Raw genomic sequence first — 23106 nt, 5'->3', positions numbered from 1 at the left:
GATATTAAAGCTCAGGGCACCTAGAGAGCCTGTCTGGCATTCTTATGTTGTATCACACCACTTCAGGCCCAGATTATGACAGATATCACCACCACAATGTTCTTCATCAACAAACAAGGAAGCACAAGAACTTTCCTCAGTGTGGAGTGGTGTCCAGTCTCTGGAATGGATATATCTGCCACTGGATACACCTCATAGCAGCGTGCCTGAGACCTTCAGAACACCCATGCAGATAGCCTCAGGAGATGCATCTCCCTACCTACACCATGAGGAAGGTCCATCCCAAATGGACTTTTGGTCAAGTGGACTAGGATTTTGGTATGGTACCCTGCAAACTCTCACTTCTGAATTATGAGGCTTTCATTTTAACTATCCTATACAGTACTGTCTGTTAGACCTGAAGTACTGTGATCTATCCCTCAGATCTGTCAGATTAGCTATTTTAGCTCTGTCTGCTATTTTATTCGTGGAAGGTCAGCCATCTCCCTTCTTTCTGAAGTTCTGATGGTACTCAAAAGTCTGGCCCAGGTGTCCGATTTTCTGAGCTAGCTAGGACACCAATAGGACCTCAGGATATTTCTCTCAATGGATCTATTGTTTGAATCAGTGGCAACCTGCTTATTACTTCCTCTGTCCATGAAGATGACTGTTTGATGGTCATTGCCTCAGCTAGGAAGGTAGGTAAGATCTGGACACTACTTGAAATTTCCATAGCTGAAAGATCAAAAGGCACAATGGTATCGACAAGTGATTCTCTGCATGGATCTTGGAATGGTCAGTCTGCTATGAAATTGCCACTTGATGGACCACTTGATGGTGGTTAGAATAAATTCCACCAGAGCCAAAGCAACTTTGGTTCATGTAAATGTCTCTCTAAGACAGCCACCTGGAGGACCATACACTTCTGCATCGAATATTTCACCATTGCGGAGGTTTCCAGAGTAGGTGCTGCATTTCATGAATCAGTCCTCCAGTTGCTCTTCACTTGAACTCAGACATTTGGCTAGGGACACAAGTTACGCATAAACCAGTTTAAGTGATCAGAAACTGATTTAAACCTGTAACAGAGCAGAAGCTCAGTGCACACAAACCAGTTTCAAAATGGCTGAAACTGGTTTAAGATAAACCTGGTTGAATGTAGTATCAGACTTAACTGATTTGAGTCAAACCAGTTTAGGAAACTTCTGTCCCAGACCCCTTCCTGGTTCAAGTTAAATCATAGTCCCTCAGCGTGCTTTGCAGCCCTGGGCTGGGCTTTGCTGTCTGCTCCAGAGAGCAGAGCTGGCCACGCCCCTTTGCTGTGTAGCTGGAGCAGTGAAAGCTGGCTGATAAGGGGGGCAAGCCTGACTAGGGATACAGCCCAGTCTATAGGGGGGACTGCCCCGCACCTGGCAAACCCTGGCTGGGGTCTGGAACCAGGAAGGGGGGTTAAACACCTCTTCCCCTGCTCAAACTTACTACTGGCTGCAACTGTAGACTACAAATCCCAGAGGTACCTGAAAGCAGGAACAAGAAGTGATGAGCAACCCTGATGAGTCCTACTGTTGTGCTTCTGGACTGCAAATCCCAGAGATCTCAAGGGCAGCAGAACTAGGAAGTGAACACAGCTAGACAGCCCTACTGTAGTGGCCCCTGCCCCTGGCTTCTGGCCTGAGCCACTTTAGGCATGTGGCTGTACTTTCTGAATCGAAAGTAAATGTCTGTTCACTTCTGTTTCAATTTAGCCTGTGCATTTTACACTACCTGCAAAGACTGAATCAATTCAGCGTCTGGCTTTTTGACTGTCTGTACCTAGCATTCAAGTGGATCAGGCACTGCTTTAGAGTCACTGGCAGTGGAAAGTGAATATGGACAAGGACTCAAAGGAGAAAGAGTCACCAGGCAGAGAGCCAGGTGGGCTCAGGCTCCCAATTTTTCTTGTTGCAAGTTTGCAGCTGTGACTTACTGTAATTAGATTGCCGGTAACTGGAGGACTTTACGGTGCGCTGTACATAATGCACATTCCTCATCCTGCTTTTCTTCCGTCTTCTTCAGAGTCCCTGGTAGTCTGGGGTTTTGTGGTTGAGAGGAAATTGAGTCGTCACACACTGTGGGCTTTTATGACTGCAGTGAAAAGCATGAGGAGAGGCAGGGCAAACATGTGCGGTGAAGGTACTGCTAGAGCAAAAATGTCTCCTAGCCTGAGTGTTGGAGGCATATGCATCCACACACAATATGCAACACACCTTGAGAAACTGTATTTGCTATGGTGTCCAATTTCACTTTCCTCATCCAGGGCACTTTTGTGGGGCCATTTGGGCTTTATTTGCCTTTTTCTGAAAAAAAACAACCCAAGAAGGATAATCTGGTAGGATCAATTTCTGCTGAATGGAGAAGCTATGAACTGTTATTGTCTGTCATATGTCTAGCATTTATTAATGCTGGAAAAAGAAAACATGAGTACAAGTGAATATGAATCACTGTCACAAGCCTTATTGTAACAATGAGTTATGTAGGTAAGGATGCTTATAAACCACTTGTAAATATCACTGCTTGCAAAAGTGAAATGGGATACCACAGGATGGAAGCCAAAACAGAAAGAGGCCGTGCAAAGGTTCTGCTTGTTGAGTTGAGGTGACTTGATACTTCCAGTGTGGGTCTGAAAGAAAGCAAGTGCTGCTGTGTTACTAGAATTAAGTATTGCAAAGCGCAAAACTTAGAAAACTGATTTGGTGTTAATAAATGCATTTAAAATGGCTAAGATACAAAGGTTATAAATCACCTGTAAATGCTGCATGCAGTGGTAAGGTCAGGTGGGCTAATGCTCCCAACTTTTCTTGTTGCGAGTTTACAGCTAGGTCCTACCAGATTTTTTTTTTTTTTTACCTTGGAGAATACCCTTTGGGGCACTCAAGCTAGGAAGAAGGATCCTGCTCTGAAGCATTTGCTGGAAACATTACTTATGAATGGTTTTCTAGCCAATCAGAGGCAAGATAGGAATATAACTGGCAACAGTTTTCCCTGCCTCTAGTTTGCAAAAAGAGAGCCACTAGAAGGCATGGGAGTTTGCCTCAGTCCGGCAGCCGTGCAGTCTGCACTATTGGGTGGTAGTGTGTGTTTGTGTGGGGGGAGGGTAAGGAAGGGCAGGAAGTATCATGAAGAGCAGAGGCTAGAAGCAGATTAGAAACAACTTCTCTTTCAGAAAGACTTCAGCACGGCACATCAACTGTACGTGTGGTTTCATGCTTTTTTTTGTTTGTTTTGTTTTATTCTTATGTAGTATTAGGCATCCCAGAGACCAATCCTACAACCAGGAAGTCAATAGCACTGCAGTCTGGTATTTAATGTTTTATTATAATAAATTGCCTACCACTGCTTGGTAAGTGCCACTTACGTTACTATTAAAGTGAGTACAGGTCTCTTTGTCATAATATTTTGTGAAGGCTTTGTATGAGCTCATTCCAACCCTGATCACCTGGTGCTCTGAAGTGGAGGTTCATAGTCTTTCCCTTCCCCATGAGAAGAAATATATGCCCCAGGTGTGATCCTCTATAGTAACATCAGAATTCTTCATGTATTGGAATTCTGCCTCTAACCAAGATACTTTAGCAACTTGGCAAATGAGCCAAGAATAGATGATATGAAACTCTTGATTTTCAGATGCAGTCACTACTGGAAATGTGAAGTTTCTTTCATGTAGAATGCTCCTCCCGCTGCATATGGCTTTAGAGGACCCAAAAACTCCTCAGAAGGGAAAAAAAAATTGTGCAATCATAGGGATCAAGTGAATAAGTGGACACACAAATCCAGGCCAAAAGACAAGCATTAAATTACCTTAATAATAGGTACCCTAAGCAAAGCCTGTTTGACATGTGTATTCTGTAACCCAGAACAACTGGGGGAGGATGGGGAAGAGGAAGGGCAAGTGTCTGCCGAATTCTAAGGTTACAAAAACAAAAACATGGCAGTTCAAAAGATTTCACGATTGTGTCACTGTGTCTTATGCAACAAAGGGGGAGCATCTCGCAAACTGGAAACCACAGCATGTAACCAGCACTATTGCTGGAGCTACAAGAAGGGAAAAAGCAGGGGAAAATGTAAACAAGGTTAAATACAACTTCCCTTTCCACTGGCCTGGTACCCTGCATGGCATCTAATGTCAGAAACAGTAAAAAATGGTCTTTCCTGTAGTGAACTTTTAAAATTGACAATGACATTTCAGAAGATAAATGGAGAATAAAAACGGCATGTTTTTAAGGTAGGATATTGTGGGGGCCTGGGTTTACCTGTTGAGATCCAATCCTGTGAAATAGTAGTTGTGGTGAGCACACCACAGGGTTAGGCTCTTGAGGAGTAATAGTGTTAGGGCTGGAAAACATTGATTCATCTAAACTAAATTGCTTCACAGAAACACGTCACTTTTGATGAACTTCTGATGGTCAGTCTTGATGAACTTTTGATGAACTTCTGTCTGAAACCTGTGTGGTTCCCTGCCAGCTTGCCTAGGGGGCTGCTGGGAAGAGTAGACTTGCAGAGGCTACAGCTCCGGAGTAGCTTTGCCACACAGGCATTGACACAATCAGGCATTCCTGGTTATTTGCCACAGAACCAGGTGCCTGGAAACTCCAGCGCTAGCTGGGACTTGGCTTCCCAAAGGGAGCCTGAAAGCATTAAAATCCAGGCTTCAGCTGGGGCTCCAGAGCTTCCAGGCAGTCTCTGCCCCAGCTCCCAAACTCTGAGTCTCTTGACTCCATCAAATGATTTCTAGGCTCCTGAATCCTTAACTTTCTACTAGAACTGATGGGGTGGGGAGAAGGGGAAGGGAGGGAGCTGGTTGCTGAGAAGTGCTGGGAGCCCTGTCTGCATTGGAAGCCTCCAAACTTGAGATCTCAGGCTTAGGGGTTGTTTTGTTTTTTTTAGCTAAATAAAATATTGTTATGATGAATTAAACATTCTTTAACGGAATTCCTTGTAAAATGGCCTGTCCACGAGCTCTGCTTTTGGATGAGTGCAGAATATGCTGCAACAGTTAGTGCTCTTAATAGTGGGGGCTTTTTTGTTGCTACTTCAACTGCCAGTCTTTCATAATACCAGCCATGCACTTGGGTTGTGGCATTTGTGTTTGAGTCTTGGTGGTGTAGAGAGAGGGAAGTGAATTCTGTATCGTTATTGCAGCTGCGTGCTCAGTATTAGAGCTGAGTCAATAGGGAGAAATTAATTCAAACAGAAGGCCGACACAAAGGCTGCGTTCTACTCAAGTCCCACTTCAACTTTACATTTGCTCTCAAGCAATTCATTGTGCTATAGGCTTGCCCATATTAGATAGAAACATTTTTTGCTTATTGGTGGGTTAACGTTTGCAGTTTATGGAGAAGGATGATGAAGGCTGGACCGTTCAGTGACCTGTTTGGTAACTAGCCTGATATTTGATGTGTCAGTTCCACCAGCTGTATTCATTAGAGAGAGTAAATCAAAAGGCTTGTTGTGTGAAAGGAAAAACAATTAGAGACTTTTAGAGTATTATCTCTGAAAGGGAATGGTGTCTTTAAGCTTGATGTCTTGCTGAACCCTAAGCTCTTCATAACTGGTAAATAGTCTTAACTTTATGCCAAACTCAGAGTGAGCCCCAAATTAACCTTTCCTTAAGACAGAAGTTTGACTAGCTTTTTCCAAAATGGTTATTCAACTTCCTGCGTGCCTTCACGGCCAGAGTGTCCTTGAACATTACCTCAGTTGTTCGGACCTTTCTAGAATTATAAGGTATTGGAAATTGTGAGAAAGCCTGAGACTTTCCACCAAGATTTGAACGTGAGAAGGTCTGAAGTTTCGGGCACTTGCCTATAGTGAACCTCTGGCTCTTTTAAGATTCACCTTTTTCCAGTTTTAGGTTCCAGGTACAATGGCCTATCATGTCTGTGCCACTCACCACACATGCATGGATAGGTCTTTTTTATCTTTTTCCACTGGTAACTATATCTACAGGCAGGGGTGACTGGTGCCTCCTGATCTGGGGGGGCACAATTTGTGGGTGGGCCCGGGGGGGCAAGCCAAAAGCCCCATATCCACTCCTGTACTTCTGTGCCATGGCTTAGTGCCACCAGCCCATGCGGCAAAAAAACTGCCCTGTCCTGAGCAGTGCCGAGGTCAGGGTCCAATCTCGGGAGAGGCATGTGCCCCCAGTGTCCCCCCTACCAGTTGCATGTGTCTACAGGTTTGTGTGTTTTGAATCACATCAAAACCTTCAATTTCCCATGTCTCTGAACTCTTTAGACAGTCTGTCTGTGAAAGTGTTACAATGGTGAGGAGGCGTAGGTTGTAGCTGTGTTGGTCTAAGGACATAGGCAGACAAGGTTCTTTGCGTGAATCTTTTATTATACCAACTTAAATAGTTGGAAAAAAATTATTAAGCAAGCTTTCAGGTTCAAAAACCCTTCGTCAGGCTAAGGAAGTTTCTGCAGTTGGTGTGTGCTCTTCCTGGATGGAATGAAAAGTAAAGAAGCCAGAGGTGAGGCTGGTATGCATGCAAGATAGGCAGTCAGTGAAGATATAGATCAGGGGTGTCCAACCTTTTTGAATGTGGGGTCGGATCACGAACTTTTTATCACCCAGTGGGCCGGCAAGCCATATTCAAGGACATCACAGGAAGTGGTATCGTATCAGGAAGTGATGTCACGCGACCTTTGACACCAATGAAGTTGCAGGGGTTGACATGGTGCTGGTTGACATGGCATGCATGCCTGGGTTGACATGTTGCTGCAGGAACCGCTTTCTACAACCGGGTTGACCTGGTGCTGGAGAAGCCACGGGGCCAGGCTGGGGTTAACTTGGGGCCCGTCCAGCCTGCCGGTGCCATGCCCAGGTTGACATGGTGCTGCAGGACCCGCCTGGGCAGAACCGGGTTGGCACCGGCCAGGAAAAGCAGCATGCAGCTGAAGCCAGCTTCCCATGTGCTGCTGGGGATGGGAGGAGGCCAGCCAGGTCTGCACCAGCCAGCAGAAACAGCGGCGGAGTCCCGAGCGGCACACGGCTCCGCCGCCGCTTCTGCTGGCCAGTGCAGACCTGGCCGGCCTCCTCCCATCCCCAGCAGCACATGAGAAGCAGCCCCCTTGGGGCCTCGTGCACGGGCAGCTGGGCCCAGAGAGCCGCAGCGCCTGGGGGGAGACTGGCTGAGGGAGCAGGGCAGGGCAGGGCAGGGCAGTGGGGCTGGCTTGAAGCAGGCAGGTGAGGAGGCAGGCCTGGGCTGGCAGTGCCAGTGGCTGCTGCTTGGCTTCCCATGCAGGGCCGCTCCCCCGGGCCCCATGGGGGTAAGCAGCTCCCCTCCCCTCGCTGCCAGCCGGGGCCTGCAGGCTGCCCTGCCTGCCTTGCTGTGGCTCTGCGCTCCGCACTGCCACCGCCGCCGCCCTGTGCTCCGCAGTGGCTGCTGCACACTCCGTGCTGCCACCGCCGCGGCTCCACGGGCCAGATAAAATGGCTTGGCGGGCCACATGTTGGACAAGCCTAATGTAGATTGAGGAGTCAATGGGTGAGAGTCAGGCTGGGTGGGGGGCGGTGGGAAAGAGAGAAGGGAGATGAATAGTGGAGAGATACCTGGGGAGTCAGATGTCAGGCAGATTATAATGTGCCGAAGTTTGGTGCTTGTTTGAAGGCTAGGATGGGTGGGTCTGGGAAGATCTCTTTAAGAATAGGGTCTCTTTCTAGCATGGGTTGCAATTGTTTGAGGATTTTCCGTATGGGTTCGAGGGAGGGGTGATATGTCATAACCAGCAGTGTACGATTAGTGAGGGTTTTTCTTCTGTACTGCAGCAGTTCTTCACGTGGTATCCGGGTGGCTCTTTCAAACATGAGATCTGTCTCTCTGGAGGAGTGTCCTTGCTGGGTGAAAGCCTTTTTGAGATTGGTGAGGTGGCAATCCCGGGTGTTCTCTTCAGTGCAAATTCGGTGGTGTCTGAGGGCTTGGCTGTTTATCACAGCTTTCTTGGAGTGTTTAGGGTGATTGCTGGTTCTGTGAAGATATGTATGTTGGTCTGTGGGTTTCTTGTATACTGTGGTCTGTATTTTATCATTCTGGATACTGATCATCATGTCTAAAAAGGAGATGTTGGTGCTGGAGTATTTTAGAGAAAGTTGGATGGAGGGATAGTGATTGTTGAATTTCTGATGGAACTCAATCAGAGATTGTAGGTTTTCAGTCCAAATGATGAAGATGTCATTGCTATATCTTAAGTATAGCAAGGGTTTGATGGTGCAGTTCTTGAGGAAGTCTTCTTCCAGATGGCTTATAAAAAGTTTGGCATACTGTGGGGCCATTTTGGTGCCCATAGCTATTCCCATCATCTGGAAGAAGTGTTGGTTATTAAAAGTGAAATTGTTGTGTGTGAGGATGAAGTGTATAAGGTCAGTAATATCTTTGGGTCTGTATTCTGAGTTGTAATTCTGAGTTGTTCCTGTAGATATGTAAGGCAGGCTTGGATGCCATCCTGGTGTGGGATGTTGGTATATAGGCTGGTAACGTCCATGGTGGCTAGGAGTGTGTTGCTGGGAAGGTGGTCTATGTTTTTACATTTCCGTAGAAAGTCTGTGGTGTCTTGGACAAAACTTGCTCTGTGGGTGACGAGCAGTTTTAGGACTGATTCAACAAAACCTGATATTCCCTCAGTTAGGGTCCCATGGTTAGATATGATAGGTCTGCCAGGGTTCCCTTGTTTGTGGATTTTAGGGATCATGTAAAAAGTCCCTGGGTTAAGTAGTGGAGGGATCAAGGTCTGTAGTTTTTCTTGTAGACCTGATGGTAATGATTTGATGGTATTATTGAGTTTCTTGGGGAAAAGGGGAGTAGGATTTTCTTGTAGTTCTTTGAGGCACCTGGAAGAAGACTTCATCAAAGAAGTATTTGGGTTGGTCTAATAAAAGATATCAGATACACCCAAAGAACTTTGTCTACCTATGTTCTTAGACCAACATGGCTACAACCTACACCCCTGTAACATGGAAGATATCAAATTCAGCCGTTTGAAATGGAAACTGTACAACATGAAAAAGAAAGAAGCCAAACTCAACAGCACATATATTTTCTAAGTCTATGCAAGAAACACAACTTCGTTCCCCGAGGACTAAATATCTACAGTCCTCTGACTACTACACACAACTCCAAATATGCTTCACAGCTATGCAGAAGAACTTCAGAGAAAATTAGAAATAATCTATTTCACCTAATCTACTCCAAAAGAGACCAGCTCAGGAAGGAAATCACCACATACTACAACAACTTAAAAGACAGAAATCCAATCATCTTCCCTAATAATATACAATGGATACAAAGAGACTACAAAAAACTTTCTACAACATTCATCCTACATAAAAAGAAGAAACAAAGCCTTGATGCTGTATATAATTATGATCAGCAGACAGGACAAAAATTGGTTTTGTAACTTTTTCACTCCGTGGACAACTTCATATCTGGATAAGTCTCTCTGTGGAGTAATCTCTTCCTGTGCTTCAACACGGCACTACTTGGTTCACAAATTATTCCTTTTTGAGTACCTTTGGTCTGAACTTCACAGCTGAACTTCACAAACTGCATAAACAGATAGCCACAGTTGTACTTAGAGGAATATTGGCAACTACTAACTCCAAATTGAGGTTTCCCTGTTTTTTACAGATTTTACTATTTTACCAAAATTGGTGTTTTAATAAGCAATATCTTAGCAAATTAGGTAAGACCATGCCTCCACTTGTCCTATGGGGGCCCTTATATAGGTCCTTTGTGGGACCTGGAATTTAAAGGTAAGTGGGCTAGGGCTGGAAGGGAGGTGACCAGCCACTTATAGTTGTACCATTCTGTTTCTTATCATCTTAGGTTTCTGTGTCTAAGCAGGGGTTTGCCCTTATTGGCAAAGCTGCATACCCCTGATACAGGTAGAGGTGAGGCCACTATTTCCACCAGTTGATCTTTGCCCTGTTTCAAACAGATATTTATAACTGCACCAGTACAAATACTAGATTTGCTTGTCTGTCCTAGGGGTTTCTCATGGTACAGCTTTATTATTGAGTGGCCACTGATGACTGAACTTGAGAACATCCAGGCTAGGGACAGAAATTGTACATAAACCAGTTTAAGTGCTCCGAAACTGGTTTAAACTTGTAACAGAACAGAAGCTCAGTGCTCATAAACCAGTTTCAAAATGGCCAAAACTGTTTTAAGATAAACCTGGCTGAATGTAGTATCAGACTTAACTGATTTGAGTCAAATCGGTTTATGAAACTTCTGTCCTATCCCCCTTCTGGGTTCAAGTTAAATCAAAGTCCCCCAGAATCCCGGCATGCTTTCCAGCCCCGGGCTTGGCCGTTCTGTCTGCTCCAGAGAACAGAGCTAGCCCCTCCCTAGCTGGAGCAGTGAGGGCTGGCTATCAAGGGAGTTGGGGGGTGGGGGGGGGGAACAAGCCCAGCTGGAAATGCAGTCCAGTCTATGGGGGTGGGGGGGGACTGCCCCCCATACAGGCAAACCCCAGCTGGGATCTGAGGCCAGGGAGTGGGGTTAAACGCCACTTCCCCTGATCAAACTTACTGCTGGTTGTGACTGTGGACTACAAATCCCAGAAGCAACTGGAAGCAGGAAGAGGAAGTGATGAACAACCCTGCAGAGTCCTGCTGCTGTAATTCTGGACTGCAAATCCCAGAGACCTTGAGGGCAGCAGGAAGAAGAAGTGAACACACAGCCAGAGAGCCGTGCTCTAGCACCCCCCAGCTTCTGGCCTGAGCTTTTGCAGGCACGTGTCTGTATTTCTTGAATCAAAGGTAAATGTCTGTTGACTTCTGTTTCAATTTAATATGTGCAGCTCAGACTAACCTGTAAAGACTGAATGGATTCAGCCTCTGCCTTTTTGACTGTCTGTACTTAGCCCTAAAGTAGGATTAACTTCCCTCTCTATTCATGATGTGTAAAACTTGCTGAAGTGGAACTCTCTAAGAGGCAGCACCAGCTACAAGAAAATAACTCCCTCTGAGCTACAGTGCCAGGAAGATGGAAAGCAAGGATTTAGTGGGATGCCAGGAGGGGTGGATTCTGCAGGCTGAACAGCCCATTCATCCCACAAGGGAAGATGCCTCACTCCAGCATCTCGTATAACAATGGGATGATGAACAGGAATATCCCCAAATGTAAACTTTTTCATTTTTTATCCTTTGTGCGGAATAACCTAATATAACACCACTGGTAGCCCTCCCCCATCTGAACACCTGCCCAATTACTGTGTATGTATTTTCCGCATCAGGTCCATGTGGTCTCAAGCTTCTCTTGGTCTGAATAATCCACAGCATTGCTTTTTCCTTTAATGTATTTCCTAGGCACTGGATATCTATCTACTATCTCTTCTTGCAAAGTAGAACTTGAGCTCAGCTCCCTTTGACTTCCACACTCCACTCTCTTCAGGCTTCCCAGTAGCTTAAATAAATCCTTTTTTTTTAGCTTTACCTTGTGGGTCATCTGACATAACAGTTTGATGACTAGCAATGGTTGCAGCAGACAGAATGAATAGCCTGTGTTAAGTGTTCTAAAACTAGCCACTCTTTCCTTTAGCCAACACAAAAAGTATACAAAATAATGAAGGTCTACACACATTTCCCTATCTTAGTTTCCTCAGTAAACTTGACTAAGGACTCTGGGCTTACATCACACTCTTGAAATGAATCCAGGGTCCCTGTCCTTCCTGCATATGGCTGTTCCCCCCAAATACTGTGTTTCCTTCTCCCTCCTCCCTCTCTTTCTGTGCAGCTGGTTTCCTTCTCCCTTATCTGGTTCCATGGGTAAACCCAATCCTCTACTATGAAAGTAGGCCTCTCCATTCTTCCCACACTTTTTTGCCACTGTGAATACCTCCAAGTCTCCCCTTTGTTCCCAAGGTCATCAGGCCCAGTGGTGTAACTATTATGGAGTGACTGGGGCAGCTGCTCTGGGCACCAACTTGTTGGGGGCGGTGAAAAAAAATGGCTGCTGCCACAGCTGCATAACTATGCTTTGTATCGGTGGCAATCAGCAGTTGACACTGTCCCTGTATATGGCAGCTGCCCTAGGTGCCTGGCCACATCATTATATTCTGCTGACACCCTGTATTAATACTTGATCTCTTCATTCTGTTGCTGAGGATTCCACTGCTCCAAAACAGACAAACTTGGCCGGGCTGGTTTCAGTTGGCTGCAGCCATCTTTTTGTCGTAAAATGCTCCTGCTCAAATTGGAGCTATCAAGATTTAATGATGCTCCGCTCTTAAGTCTAGAGTATATGTGAGACAGCTCTGACAGCATATGGCTGACTTGCTGTGGAGCTAGCCATACACTGAGGCATTCAATGATACAGCAGTTTCATAACCTCAACCAGGATTCATAAATTGTACAGAGGTTCCTAAATCATCACATCTGGATGTGGAATGTTGTGTTCCATAAGGAATATCTTATAACTTATAATTAATTTAACAGATAAATGTAAATATGAGAGACCCTCATTAATGCAGATATTTAACTGGCAGTGAATTCCTACCAGAGGCATATTTAATTGCAATATTTGCATTTGCTACTCAGCATAGGCTTCCTCAGGGACTTTAAAAAATCCACACTATATTTATTTTTCAAGATCCATATAAAGCAATACAGAGGTAGGACTGAACCCACCTCTCCTCTGTTGCCTTCTCCTGTTGTCCTAATAAAATGAATAGTTCAGTTATTTCTAAATCCAGAGGGTCAAATTCTACCTTGCCTTATGTTTATAAACCCAGCTGCAGTTGATACCATTTTGCACAGAACAACAACAAGTGAAAGTGAAACATTCCCAAAGAGAGAAACTTCTGCTGAAGTGTCTTGTGAGACTACAGGCTTGAGGTCTGGTGAAACCTGGTAAAAAATTCCTTTGAGCATTTTCTATTACTTACAAGGCTGTTGCTAAGAAGACCCCGCCAGTTTATTGCAAAAAATCTTAAGTGTTGTGGAGGATTTGTAGGGTATTTAAATCTTATTAGCAAACAAGTGACAAACCCAAGTGGGAACATATTCTACTCTATACATGTACTGCTGTTATTCCTGTGCTAATAGTAGACACATCTTTCTTAGCAGCAACAGATTGGTAAATGTGGAATCTCATTCTCTGAACATGTAAGAATAAAAAGCCGACCTGCCATCCATCAAGATGTTTGTATTTTATTTTATGTTTGTTAGGGTATTATTGCAATTGTAGGTAATGCTGATACAATCTCAGGCATTTGATATTCATTGCCATAAGTTTTACATAAAACTTGAAAACGGGCAGCAAACATGGTATACGTTAACTTCTCAAACAAAGATTCGGTATGAAGGGGTTCAACATGAAGGTCAATAAGAGATAATGTGGCATGTTAAAATATGGACAGGACATCAAATCAAATATTATAGTTCATAATATAGTATTGTCACAGGGTGCTATTGTTACTGGCACCTCTTCATTCTTAGATCTTAGATTTTCCTTTGCTGCGGTGTGTTGCAGCTGCCATGCCTTGATGAATCTTACAGGAGGCTGGAGAAAAGCTAAATCTCAGAATGCTTGACCAGATGTATTGCAGGTGGTGCTGCCCACGCCCAAGGCTCCTCCATCCCTACACCCTGGTTCATCTCTTACCTGTTGATTCTAACAGTGTTGGCTGTCAAAGGGAGTGTTGTTGTGTGCCGCTCTCCTTCTCCTATACCCAATTGGTTACAACCCAGATTGAATTATACCTATTATCAGTTCATTCGCTTGCTACCCAAAAATCATAAAACGGAGAAAGTAATCACTATGGCTCGGGATGAGTGAGCTCTCCTCCAGTCACGTTGGCCTTGTGGCCTCACCAGCCCTCATTAATTTTACATGAGGTCTTTGGGCCTTAGGCTTGCAAATCAAATTACAATAAACAGAAATCACAGCGTAACCCGCCAATCATCAGTCCGTACCCAAGGTCACTCTTGCTTCATAAGTGTTCCAGCCACAGCAGGTCACAGAACTTGGATCTTTACCCCTCACCAGGGCCTTCAAACCCCTTTTCCTATTGCTCTCACTATGTCTAAGCCTCTCTGGCTGATGGTGGCTACAGCTCAGGTTTATACACAGCCTCAATCAGAGCTTCAGCTGCTTACTTGGCCCTGCCTGGCTTCAAGCAGGGGACTCTAATTCCCTTGATGCCCTCCACCTGCGTCTCCTTTTCCTGTCTGGGCTTTGCTCCCTACTCCCAGTTCACTTGCAGCTGGAGCTTCTCCCTTCTGTCTCTTGCAGGTCTCAGGATTCTCCAGCCTTATGGGTCCCAGAGAAGATGACGAGACCTCTTCCTCTCTTGGCCACTCCTTGGGGGTACTCCTGGCTGGCTGGCTGGCTGCCTGCACCTCCACATTGGCACCTGGTAAGTCCTCCTGGCTCTTTTCCCTTTCCAGGGGAAACTAGTTCATCCTGGTACTATGTCAGGTACAGGCCTAGGATGCCAATGTCCTTTTAACTTCCACTCCCCCCAAATCACTCGGCAAACTCACTGGTCTTAAAAGGGCTATACCTGTATTTGTGGAATCTCACTGCAGCCTCTCCAGCACAGGCTTGTCAGGGAGACAAGAGTAGCAGGGTTGGGTGCTCTCTGCTATAAATATATAATGATATTTGCAATAAAGCCAAGGTTTATACACAAACATACGGGCCTAGATTGGATGCGGAATTGGTTTGTAAGACTACAAAAGCTGTGTTCTCAAGCTTGGAGTCGATGAAGGGAAGATATAGGCTGGCTGGACTGTACCTGGAGGAGGGGGTCAGCATCCCACTGTCCAAAGGGATGTCACATCCGTTGTCTGTGTATTGGGAGGGATGAAGACTTCCTAATGGTTGTGACAGCTCTGAATAGTAGCTTTTAATGTTTCTTTGGACTGCGCGCTGAAGTTGAATTAAAGCTTGTGTCCCAGGTGACAGTTCCTTGGTTCAGTCTGTGACAGGGCTATTTAAATATTGAAATGTCAAAAATATTCATGACTTTAGACAAAATGCACAATGAAAATGGTCTGTGATTTCAGGAACTTTCAATTTAAAAGGAAGACAAAAAGTGGGCAGATTTCCTCAGGAACCACAGATGAAAATTCAGTTATCAAGTGGCTTGTTTTCTATGGGGATCACAAGAGATAGGAATGGTTTTAGAGATGCTGTAAACAGGAGGTCATTCTTTGCTTAGAGATCAACTGGGAAAAGCTGATGATCATTGAGGATTGGATCAGTGGTGGGGCACAAGGAGCAGCAGAGGTAACTGAATAAGAGACTAGGTCCAATACGTGAAGATGTGTAGTGGATAAGAAAAGGCCCATTTTTGGATGGCAGATAATGAAATTATGTTATCAGATGTTACACAAAACAGAGCTGGATTGGTAAGACCAAGTGTTGGATTCTTTCCGTTGTCCTTTGTAGGTTGCATTACAGCTAGGTCTACACTGTGTTTAGAGATGGAACTGATTGCAGCATGTGTAGGCATACCCAAGTTAGCTTTAAGCTAGCTAGCATAGGTTCCAATAGCAGCTAAGATGTAGCATCATGGATTTCAGTGCAAGTTAGCTATCTAAATAAAAACCAGGAGCTCTTGGTGAATTTATGCAGCCTGTGCTGAAGTCCATGCTGCTGCATCTCCATTGCTATCCATTAAAACTAGCTGAGGTACACTTACATGCATTCCTGACTGCAACGTAAACATACCCTTTGAATCAGCGGGTAAAACACTGGCATTTTTGTAGTCCTTGGAAAGTTTCTCAGATGTGAATGGGCCAGTGTTGCCCATTAATGTTTGTTATTATTTCATTTGTTATTAGTAGCATAGTAGTCCCTGGAGACCCAGTTAGGACTTAAGGCAGGGGCGGGTAATTATTCAGGCTGCAATTATTTCAGCCACTGGCAGTGGGGGCTGTGTGCCATGGGGGAAGTGTGCGGGGGGAGGGTCTCCACATCCCCCCCCCTCACAGCCACATCCTGTCCACTGCAACTCCACACTTCTGCTGCCCCCCTGGGTGGGGGTTTTGCGTTTCTGCCAGCCCCAGCCCTATGCTTCATGCTCCCACCCAGGTGCAGCTGCCCCACCATCCCCTGCCCCCACCACTTCCTTACCTGGTGCTCAGAGTGAGCAGGATGCCAAGGAAGCCGAGCAGGTCCCATGGCGGCTGCAGCAGTGGCAGCAGCAGCCCTGCATGTAAGCCGTGTGCTGGCTGCACCAGGCCCTTCTGCCCATGAGGGTGGGAGCAAGGCAAGTGGGCTGGCTGGGGTAGAATTAGTTGGTAGGCACCCATGGGCCAGATCAAATTGCCTGGTGGGCTACATTCAGACCATGATTCACACCACACATCCACACCCTGCTTCCACAACCCACCCCCACATATACACTCCCTCCAACATACCCTATTTTGCCCACCCCTAGCTTAAGGTCTATTGTGCTTCTTCAGGGAGAACAGGCTACGAGACTTAGATATGGGCATTTAAGGGTCAGTGGGGGCATCTACGCACGTGCTTTACTGCAGAGTTGGCTTAGCTCCTCAGTAAAGCATCACCATCTACACATGCGGCACTATTAGGGAAGACTAAACTAATTAACTTCACCATAGGATAGTACTGCCAAACACAAGTACTATTCTGCAGTGGCATAGGCGATGCATAGGGAAGTCTCGGGGGAGCATGTGCCTCTCCTGAGATTTGCCCTTGCTGGCCAGAGAGTGGGGAGTGCCAGCAGGTGCGCCTCCCCCCCCCCCCCCGTGAGAAGCACTGGCAGCAAAGTTGAAACTGCCACCTATGCTTCTTGGGGGGGAGGGGGCACTGGTCAGTGCTCCCCACTTCTGGTTTTGCCACTGGCACTTCTGAGGTCAGCGATTGGCTGCTGGGGGACCCCCCTGGTTTGGCGATCAGCTGCTGGGGACTCCTCCCCCCATTGGCGATTGGCCACTGGTGTCCCCCAGAGGCAGGAGGCACCAGTCGCCAGCGTGTGGAGTTACTTAGTGCGCTGCAACACAGGTGTAGATGGTGACTGGGGCTGGCTGGGGCATGAGGTACTACAGTATAGAGCTGCCTGCTGCCTAGCCCTGCACTGTAGTACCCTCATGCCCCAGCCAGCCCTTCTGCAGCATACTGAGCTAGGGCGCAGCAGCTCTGGGCTGGCAGGCTGACCTTCTGGGCCCCCTGCCAGCTGGGACTGTGCCGCCTCAGCTCAACTTGCTGCAGTCCACATGTAAATGCTATGCCTCAGAGCAATAAACTCCAGCACAAATTGTGGCAGAGCTTATTCAGACGCACTAATTTCACATGTAGATGCTCCCAGTGAGTGGTGGTTGGCTGGTGTGCTCATTCTAGACAACTTGCTGTCTGCTTGATTCCTGGAATGCCTTTTGTGAATCATACTGAAGTCAGCATGAAACCTTCTGATCTAGCTGGCAAAATGCTTCTCATCAGAGGCTGGATGTCAAGAATCAAACTGTAGTGAAGCTGCCACTTGCAATGACTGGCTCTCACTGGGATAAATAGAGAAACTTTTGTTCTGAAATTTCTGAGTGATGATTGTTGTGAGATCTTATTCCCAGGGGACGTGTCCAATACTCAACAGGTGCATATAAAAGAAGCCTCTTCTGGATCTTGCAACCAGTTCTGGAAAAAATAAAGAACATCACAAGTACAGTACGCTTATATTCCAATTTGACATGCAGAACCTGGAAACAACACCAGCACCAGACAAGTCCCAATTGGAGTCCAGCTGCTTAAAAATTACCACCCAGCGTGGTATTATCATTCTGCCCTCAGGGAGCTTATCTTGCAAAAAGAGTTATTGATGGCTAATTTCAACTTTCCTTGAGACTGAGCTCATAGTTAAGTGTCTACCCAAAGTTCCCTTAATTTCAAAATAAATGATCTTTCAGCCATAAATAAGAAATTTTTTTCTTTTTTTGTAATGTCAGATCTAAGTTCTGACATAAATCATTTCTGGGCTCCCTGGACAAATAGCTTTAATATAAATGATCTTATGGGATTTGCAAGAAGTTAGAATCCCAGTTACATGTTTTCTTAATGCCCCAGTGGGCCATCCATTCAAATCCAATGAATTAACTGAATTTCATATTACTTCATAATGATCAAGGCAACTCCTTCACAGGGGTCACTTTATCTCAGACATTGCACCATGGATCTGTGTCATTTGAAAAGTAATTCTACATCATTTGTAAGGACAAAGGTTTTCAACTTGTCACAAGGTTACCTGAATTTGCCAGATCATGTGCCATTCTCAAGACATCATCAGATCTTTCTTATGACCTAATCTGGAAATACTTTAGGAAAATGTTGTAGTAGTGATAATATATATAGGTGCCTTCAGGGCTTATCTGTAAAGAACTAAAACTATCTAGGAATGCAGTTTTTGTCTCATTTGCTAAGGTGCAGAATAAAATGTGACAAATCCATGATAATGGAGTGGCTAAGATGCTATAGACTGAAACAGGAAGATTGTTATCTTATTCCCCAGTGGCCTCAGGGTATGTATTGGTTTCCAATAAAGAGAGCAAAGGCATCTGAGGAGCTATACAAGACAGCTATCAAGTCTTCCACATGCCTTCACAGGACAGTATAAACTTGACCTTGGTCCTCAGCTGATGTCCCATCAGGATGGCCCTTTTTACCTGGGAAGCATCAACCTTGTCAAGTCGATGCTTATATTTCTGGTCCATTCATGATCTTTGCTCCCTCTTTGCTATCTTCATGATAAAGATGTCTCAGAAACGAGGACTGGCAGATATACCTTTCACCAAGAAAAAGGTGAAATTGTTACTTTTCATTCTTAAAAAGAGCCAAGTCAGCTAGTTCAGTATGCCCACTGCTCTCAGCAGTAAAGCTGTTCTTTTGTTTTTCCACTGTGTGTGGAGATGCCATTTACCTTTGATTTTTTTTTAGGTGTTTGCCTTGACAACTCAATCAGAAAACAAGACACAACATTTATGTCTCCCTGAACTACACAGTTCTGGAGCTCACTGTGTTTCCAACACCTCATGAGAGACGGTCCCTGTCCTGATGAATTTACTCTCTAAATAGACAAATTAGGCAAAGCATGAAAGGATACCGTTACTGTCCTCATTGTATAGATGTGGAGCTGAGGTAGAGAGAGATTAAAGGCTTAAAATTCAGGATTTTTTCCATTCTGGGATTGGATGCTCGTTGCTGCCATTATATTGTTGTATAAACCTACCACAATCTGCTTCAGAGAGGAAGGAATTGGGAGGAAGGATTAATAAGCACATCTGTTCTTGGAAACAAAAATTAATATAGTGTAAGATTTCCTACTGAATTAATTAGTTGATTAAAGATACGCAGCAACAGGTAGGAGAGAGTGTGTCACAAGGAGACCTTGCTAGGATCAGTTGACAATCAGAATCTGCTAAAGGCCAAATAGAACAAGGATGTCTTACTTGGAAAGCCAATTATTCTGCACATGTGATCATATACCCAGGAGAGCTATTTGTTGCCTCACTCTAAAATGAATCTAGCTGTTTGGAGAAACATTAAAAAAACCACTCCTAAAATAAAAGAGCACATTTTATTTTACAGTTTCCAGTGAGGATTAGTGATCCTTTTAATAAAGAAAAGGCCTTGAAAACTTTTATTGTAAAGAGAGAAACAAAATAATGCTAGAAGAACAAACATAATGGTTGATTTCATAGTGCTATATATTTCTCTTGGTCTAGAAGAATGAGAATAGAAATTGCAGAACCTGACAATATAACAGACCTAAAATGACAAAAGGATGTATCAAATCCAAGAATTATGGAGGTGAAAAGTAGCCTTGTGGTGAGGGCATCTTACTGGAACTCAGGCTGAGTTCAGCTCCTAGGTATCATGGGTGCCCTGTGGAACTTCGGGAAAGTTAGGCTTTGTCTATATAATGGATATTTTATACCTCGGTAATAGGTTTACTCAAGTGAGCCAAAAGTGAAATCCTGGCTCCACTGAAATCCATGAGAGTTTTGACACTGACTTCAGCAGAGCCTGGATTTTACCCTAGGGCTGTGCACTGCTCAGCTTTCTTGGTGTAGTTACACCAGTGCAAAAATCTGTAACACAAATCAGCCTTTATTTTCTCTCTGCCTCAGCTCCACTTCTGAACAATGGGGTTAATAATGCTTTCTTCTACAATTAGTCTACTTTGGCTACTTAGATTGCAGGCTCATCAGGATAGGAGTCTCTCGTTTAGTGTATGCACAATGCTAGTGTAAAGGAGCCTGATTTGGATTGGATAAGGGGTCTGATAATAAAACTGAGAGTAAAAAATAAGATACTAGGAAAAATGATATTCTCTATAAAAGGATTAATTTAAGAGCACAATTGAATATTATCCATGTAACATTCACTTCTTCACAAATGTATTATACACCCCACTGCCTTACGCTAACCCTATGCAAAATATGTGGGACAAGAGTGCCAAATGTCATTTACACAATATGGCTCTGTGCTAGAGTTCTGGAAAGAAATGTGCTTGAATTCCAAAGCAGGTCTCATGGGAACAACATTCAAAAAGCTATAAAACCACTTGGAAATGTATCATTTTTCTACTATTATTTACCAAAAAAGAAGCAGCTTATTTTAAAAATCAGTGGGTCCTTACCCATCACATGCTGAATAATTTAATCCAAGATTATCTTCCACAGGAACAATTTACCTACCATTTCTTCCAAGGAAGAGAAACATCTGAGGCAAGTAGATTTATGTGCTGAAATTTTTCAAGCAGCAGAAAATAGGCTGTTCTGTTACTTTCTCCATAGCAGCTGATTTTGATGTGAAGTATTAAGTGTGCTTTTAAATGTGCAAAATATTTCTGTGTGCAAATGTCTTTCATGGTAAATATGGATACAAGCTTCTTTTGCCACTGGTTGACTATTAACTCGGTCTGTCTGTCTGTCTTTCTCTCTCTCCCTCCCAAGTTGACTTTCTGTCGATGGTGATCAGAGGACCCGTGTCGCTTAGTGAAACAGGAACAAAACATGTTAGCAGTTTGTGGCAAAAGCTTGTTAGTTTACAGGTGCGTGCGCAGCAGCAGAAAACCATGGGGCTGTAGGTACTGCCCAGTTTAAGCAGAGGTAGAGAGCTGCACTGTCCCCCAAGCGGCACTGTTCTCCATGAACTTACAGGCCCTCAAGGCCTACTTTGGTCTCTGTCTGGGTAGGTGGAGTTCATAGATTTCATAGACATTAGGGCTGTAAGAGACCCCAGAGGATCATCAAGTCCAGCTCCCTGCCCCAGGGGCAGGAAGTCAGCAAGGGTCGTAGGATCCCAGCAAGATAAACATCCAAATTTCTCTTGAAGGCGTTCAAAGTAGGTGGTTGAACCACCTCCGGCAGCAGTCTATTCCAAACCTTGGGGGCTCGGACAGTAAAGAAGTTCTTCCTTATGTCCAGCCTGAAATGGTCATGAAGGAGTTTGTGACCGTTTGACCTTGTCATCCCTCGGGGTGCTCCGGTGAACAGACGTTCCCCCAAATCCTGGTGAGCACCCCTGATAAACTTACAGCCAGCCACCAGATCACCCCTGAGTTGCTCTGGGCTATAAGGTGAGGAGAGAGCTGTCCGTCCTCCCTCTGTCTGGAGCACAGGGGCTACAATTTTGCATTGTAGCTTTTGTAGAGGTTTGGCTCCTTACACCTTTCCCCATCTCCATTTCCATTGCATGCCTATACAAGTGGTGCGCAAAATAGAGCAGATAGAAATGAGAAGCCTAGTGCTGCAGTTTTCACTCAGATAGTTTCCCCTGGGTTCAGGGGATTTTTTGCCTGTGCAAGACTGGGTCCCAGCTGGGGAAAAGACCTACTAGGAGGAAGGACTACTACTTGATCTATGCTGTGGTGTTGCCTACACTATATTTAAACACATGTATTTCATGGAAATTACATTATTTTTAATTAAAAAAATTAAACTTCCAGACCGCATGTCTCCATATACCACATGAATAATTGGAGCTATTGCTTTAGCAGCTTGCACTGAAGTGTCTGCTGTTCAGAATGGGGGCAGCAACTATCGAATCTCATCTGCAGGAATGATGATGAGAGAATAATTGTAGTGATAGCAGACAAAGGTACTTATTATTGCAGAGATGACCAGACAGGCTACGGCTGAACTGAGCTCTACTTATTCCTTCCCCACCTGGGCTCCCAATCTGACTTGTGTTTTATTTTTGTTGGTTTGAATCTGTAATAAAGACCTGGATTAATTTTCATGTGGATGGTGATCATTAAGAGACAGCTGCTCTTTCCTACTTCCCTTTAGTTGCTAAATGTGCCTTTGTTGTTGCTTTAAACCATTTCCCCCCATTTAGTTTTGTATTTGTAGATGTTTCTAATTAAAAGAAAATGGAAGGAATGGATTTTATTTTTGAAAAGCAAAGAAAATACTTGTGCCCCAGTACAGTCTGCCAGTGTTGTTTTGCTGTCAAGATGGCTCGCATTTGAGAAAACCTGGCATTTGAGCTTTTCCTTGGCTTTTGAGAGGAGCCAAATGCATAATTTGCTCACAGTCTCTTTGCACTACTTTTCAATTCTGCTGCTGCTCCATTTTACAAGAGAATGGAGGGGAGGATATACAGTGTCTATTTCTTTATTCTGTTGATGACACAGAATGAAGGGGTGTTGGTTTGATGAACTATAGGCCTTTGAAAAGATAGAGGAGGAAACACAAAATGTAAATTAACTCCTTCCCAGATAGTTTCAGTTTTTGTTGCTGACTTTGGTGTGAAATGGCCCACCACACTGAAAGCACAAAACCTTTTAAACTTCTATATAACTCCAGACTAAACATATTTGTTACAGGTACCTTTCAGATTAGACACTGACAATGTACCTGTAACAATACACTGGCACTTACTTGTCTGCATCAATTGCTTCCCTGCGCCAATGAGCAGCTGTACACACAGACTGAGTACAATTGTCACACATGCAATGGGGCATCAGTGTAATGCATATACCAACATGACATGACATGAAATGCTACACTTGTTTACAGGTTAAAATGGCATCTCATGTGCATGTGAATGGGCTTATGCCTAATATTGCAGCCCCAATTTTGAAAGGTGTGCCTCTGAGACTTATTCTAGCTAGATATTTACTT

The 23106-nt window shown here is 44.6% G+C and overlaps 1 long non-coding RNA gene across 1 annotated transcript; it reads left to right on the top strand.

Annotated features, from left to right (window-relative positions):
• Nucleotides 1-3062: 3062 nt before the first annotated feature.
• LOC132245710 (uncharacterized) lies at nucleotides 3063-22219 on the top strand. The gene is made up of 3 exons (XR_009457425.1): nucleotides 3063-3207; nucleotides 14249-14372; nucleotides 17554-22219. It is a non-coding gene; the product is annotated as an uncharacterized LOC132245710 (long non-coding RNA).
• The last annotated feature ends 887 nt before the right edge of the window (nucleotides 22220-23106 follow it).

The sequence above is a fragment of the Alligator mississippiensis genome, chromosome 1, assembly GCF_030867095.1.
Source record: "Alligator mississippiensis isolate rAllMis1 chromosome 1, rAllMis1, whole genome shotgun sequence".
In the NCBI taxonomy this organism is placed as follows: Eukaryota; Metazoa; Chordata; order Crocodylia; family Alligatoridae; genus Alligator; species Alligator mississippiensis.
This window is presented reverse-complemented; position numbering and strand designations above follow the sequence as displayed.